The sequence below is a fragment of the Drosophila ananassae genome, chromosome XL (genome assembly GCF_017639315.1).
Source record: "Drosophila ananassae strain 14024-0371.13 chromosome XL, ASM1763931v2, whole genome shotgun sequence".
In the NCBI taxonomy this organism is placed as follows: Eukaryota; Metazoa; Arthropoda; class Insecta; order Diptera; family Drosophilidae; genus Drosophila; species Drosophila ananassae.
In genome coordinates this window covers 17,538,911-17,544,064 of record NC_057931.1, presented here as the reverse complement: position 1 = coordinate 17,544,064, position 5,154 = coordinate 17,538,911, and positions in this window count along the sequence as shown.

Below are 5,154 nucleotides of genomic sequence, written 5' to 3'. Positions count from 1 at the left end.
GGATGACTATGTTGCTTTCAATTTGCTCATCAATGAGCATTTGGATTACGGGGTCTGATTCTTTTTTTTTTATTAAACTTTGCTTTTATTTATTGGATCTTCTCTTAATTTTGAGACTAACAATAAGTTTTCAAATCTTAACATTAACATTTAACTAACAGTAGACTAAGACTGCATTCTGGTTGCACGTTCCTCAAGACGGTCGCTGGGTGGGTAGGTCATTCCGACGAAGTCGTGATTGGTTACTCAACCTTGTTAGACCTCTCGCCAGGTGGTTAGGGTGCGACAATAGCTTGCTAAAGTACTTTTCCTTCTGTTCTGCGATCACATCTTTGACTGGAAGAATGTTTAAGTCGCGATGTATGTTTTCGTTGCGAACGTACCAAGGTGCCCCGGTGATTGTTCTCAAGATCTTCGACTGAGCTCGCTGGACTATGTCAATATTGCTATTGCTGGCATTCCCCCATAACTGGGAGCCGTACATCCATATAGGTTTAAGTACCGAGTTATACAGCAGGACTTTATATTCAAGGCAAAGGGGAGACCGAGCGTTGATAAGCCAATGAAGGCTGCTGGCTTTTAGCTTTAGGTGGGTTCTTTTAGCTTCTATGTGCCGACGCCATGTGAGTCTTCTATCGAGGTGTACTCCTAGATATGTTACCTCGTTTGCTTGCGGGAGTAGGGTGTTGTTTAGCGTAAGGGGCGGGCAGTTTTGCCTATTCAAGGTGAACGTAACGTGCTTGCATTTTTGTTCGTTTACTTTAATTCGCCAGTCTGATAGCCATTTTTCAACATCCACCAGATGAAGAGCTAGCTGCGCAGTTGCTTGCATCGGGCATTTTGAGCGGCTAAGAATAGCTGTATCATCAGCAAACGTAGATGTTGTTAATTGTGTGCTTGTCGGGATGTCTGCTGTGTAGAGAACATATAATGTTGGTCCGAGTACGCTTCCTTGAGGAACTCCAGCTCCAACAGTGAATTCGTCAGATATATCAGTGTTGCACCTCACAGCAAATTTTCTGTCGTAGAGGTAAGACTCTAAAAGCTTGTGGGTATTACAAGGGAGCATTGTCTTGATTTTGTACATTAGACCTTCTAGCCAGACTCTATCAAATGCTTGAGAGACATCTAGAAATATTGCGGTACAGTACTCGCGTTTTTCGAATGCATTCCGAATTTCTGCTGTTATCCGGTTGACCTGCTCAATTGTACCGTGCTTTTCACGAAACCCAAACTGATGTGACGGGATTCCTTCCTGGATCCTTAGGTATGTGTTTATTCGAGTCAGAATGCATTTCTCAAAGAGTTTAGATAAGCATGAAAGTAGGCTTATAGGTCTATACGACGTGGGAATTGTGTGGTCTTTTCCCGGCTTTGCTATCATTATTATAATTGACTTTTTCCATCTCGCTGGAAAGTGGCCAAGTTTTGCGATGGCATTGAAGAGCTGGGTGATAGTGCAGACGGCGCAATATGGAAGCTCAATGATCATTTTGGGAGTTATGAGGTTGCTGCCTGGTGATTTTTTCGGATTTAGTTGGTTTTTGATGATATTAGCGATTTCGTTTGGGCGAAACTCGATTGGTTCATGTTGAAGCTGAGGCTCATATGGTAAAGTCGGCAGAGTAAAGGCACTAGTGGCCGGATTTGGTTGGAAGATATTTTTGAGGTGATTGGCAAACGTGCTGGCTCTGTCTGCATCGCTGCGCGCCCAGCCGCCTGTGGGATTTCTAATAGGCATCACTGTTTCTTTCGGTGAGCTTAGAGTTGGGTGAGCTCTCCATAGTGAGTGTTTTGTACTAGAAGTTGACAATTGCTCTATATAGCGGCGGTGGACATAAGCTTCTTCTTGCTGTAGGGCTTTAGTAAGTTGACGTGAGGCATGTCTAAAGCTTTGCTTAGTAGATGGCGATCTGTGGAATTGCCACTCGCGACGTGAACGCCGCTTTTCGAGGACGAGCTGTTCGATTTGTAGATTTGTCTTTTTATTGCTTTGTGTATTTATAGTTTGCGATGTTGAGGCTCGAGCTGCAGAGACGAGTACAGACTCAAGTGAACTAACAAAGCTGTCTACGTTGGCTTCATCGTGGAGATGAGGACATAGCTCAATGTGTGAGCTGATATATTTTCTGTACTTAACCCAATTGGTTTTCTGTGAGGTCAATTTTAATGGTTGTTCCAATGTTCCTGGATGTCGCAGTAGAATAAACAGGACAGGCGAGTGATCAGATGAAAGATCCGATAGGCAATTGGCGCTTATCAGATTTTTAGGGATGTTTTTGGTAATCGCAAAGTCTATTAAATCTGGTAGTTTCCTTGGGTCTGCCGGCCAGTATGTTGGTGTGCCAGAAGAAACATAGTCGAGCTTGTTCTTGGCTTTGATAATTGCATTATAGAGCTGCTTCCCTTTTGGAGTCACGAGACGGGATCCCCAGTGTGTGTGCTTGGCATTGTAGTCTCCTGCTGCTATGAAGTGGTCTCCAAGTGTGTTGAAAAACTGCATAAACTCATCTTCAGCTATATTGAAGCGAGGGGGGCAGTATACGGCGGCTAGTGTAAGTTGGTTGCCAGTATTTAGTTGTATATTTATAGATGTGGCCTGTAGGTAGTTTTTAGCAAATTTGTTTGGGTCTGATTCTGATCCCATTGTTGCAATGTATCTCTCCTCTCTCCCCTTTTTTTTTTTTTTTTTCGTTGAGTTAAATTGCGTTGAGGTTTGTGTTCAAGTTGTGATCCTAAAGGATCACGTCGGGGTCACCAAATGTTCGTCCGTAGAGCGTTATGCGGCAACTACGTTAAACTTGAACTCACGGGAGTAACGGTAGGTCCCGGAGTCGTAGTCAAAACCGTAAATAGTCCTGACTAAATTTACCTGGATTCTGCAAGGGACTGCTCGGGTTGGCCAGACGCTTGCTGTGATCAGGCATGAGTTGATGTGCTTGAAGTCCTGGGGTGGTTTTCCTCAAGTACCGGTGGTATGGTGGTTCAGCTGATTCCTTATCGGCCGGTCCTACTGGCGGTCCGTTTCACGGGAGCAACACTCTAAGTAGGTTAGATAGCGCGGGGTCTGCTGGTGGTCCGTTTCACGGGAGCAACACTCGAGCTAGACTGGTATGCCGCGGGGTCTCCTCGTGGTCCGTTTCACGGGAGCAACACTTGGAGTAGTTAGGTACCGCGGGGTCTACTGGCGGTCCGTTTCACGGGAGCAACACTCGAAGTAGACTGGTATGCCGCGGATTCTACTTGTGAACCGTTTTACACAGGATCACTAGAAGTAGGTTGATTTTAAGTGCCGTGGTTCAGACACTGAGTAACGAGACGATTGACTCTGATTTCGGAACTGTCTTTTTTTCAGAAGAATAACTCTTATATAAGATGCTAAATTATACATCATTAAATCTAAGAAAGGTCAAAGTTCTGGACGTGCTAAACTAAGGTTAATGCCAGGGTCACCCACCTCTGAGTCTGCTGACTCAGATTGTTTGTTCATGTACTGCTTGCGCATTTCGGCTTAGCTGGCTGGTTTTTACTTGCATCGGTCAGTCGGTCATTCTTCCCGCTGATATGCTGCTTCTGCTTTTGGCGCCGTCTACTAGTGCTGGGTTAATAGGTTGGATATAGTTTTATGCTTATTACTAATTGTTTATAGGTGAGAAAATCGGTTAGTGGGTTTGTATATTGCGACATGCTGATGCATATTGATTGGATCAAATTACTAAGTGTGCATATAGGGTAGTAGGTCTTGGCACTAGGTGCCAACATCTTTCAAAAATGTTTTTAAGCCGTGGTTTTATGGTGAAATAAATTTTTCTTAATTTTGAAATTGCTAGCCAAACTAAATATGTTGACGTTAGCGTTATTACAATAAATGTTAATGATTTTTTAATTTGAATAAACGGGTTTAGTGTATTGATATTATCAAATGATAGTTCCGAATTGTTTGAAATTATATATTCGGATATTTTATAATTATTATAATTGTGGGCTGTAATGTAATTTAATATCTTATTTTCTACATTCGTATATAATATATTATTAATTATTGTGGTACTTTTGAACGTTATAAGATATAATCCTTGCAAGTAAAAATAATTTACAATATTATTTACCTTTATTAAAATAGCACCTTCTTGAATTATATCTATTTTCTTATTTTTTTCTCTTATTTTATTACACAATGATTTTCACCGTTTAGAAGACGAGTGAAACATGATTTCTCTTTGCTTAATATACAATAGTTATTGAATAGTTCATTTTTAAAATTATTTACTTCGTAATATGTGTCTTCGCATTTAGCAACTTGATTACTTAAAATTAATTTTCCATCATTTTTTGAAATAGCCCTGGCGTAATATATGTCGCATCTATTCTTTATAATTGGGTACTTTATATAAACTATAAATAATTCTTTATGTAAAGGAATTTTAAATTCGGAAATGTCCATTAAGTCTGCAATAACTACAGATCTTAATTCATGTTTATATATTTCTTCGATATCATCATTGTTCAGAATTTTTGTATTAAATACGTCAATCTTTGCTAAAGTTATTGTGTCTATTAAATTTTGTAAATCATAAGTAATCAAGTGTAAGCGATGTTTTCTTAAAGGTAATTCTTGGCTTGTAAAAACTGATTTTAAATTTAATGACAGTGTTTTTATTTCTTCAAACAATTTGGAATTAATAATTTGCTGTTTGTTATTATTTTCAATAAGATCGTTAATTTTGTTTTCTATTGTTACAATACAATGGTCCGGGTGCCAGCTAACCCTCTATTGATAATAACGCTCCCAATCCTACGTTTGAAGCGTCTGTTGTTAGAATGAATCTTTTACTATAATCTGGTTGAAATAATTCGATTTGATTCAACAAATTTTGTTTAAGTTCGTTATACGCTTTTATGGCTGCATCATCTAACTGTATTGACATTTTTTTGGACACATTTTTTGATATTTTTTCATTATGACCTCCTAAATAAATACGTGGTCAATGGTTTCGCTCTATAAGCATAGTTGCGGACAAACTTTCTATAGTAGCTTGTTAATCCAAGAAAACTTTTGAGACTTCTGCATGAAACTACATACCCCAGAAAGCTTGTCTCTTGTAAAAAAAATTTGGAAATTTGGCTCGTTGGAAAATTCTTGGGGCGTTTGTT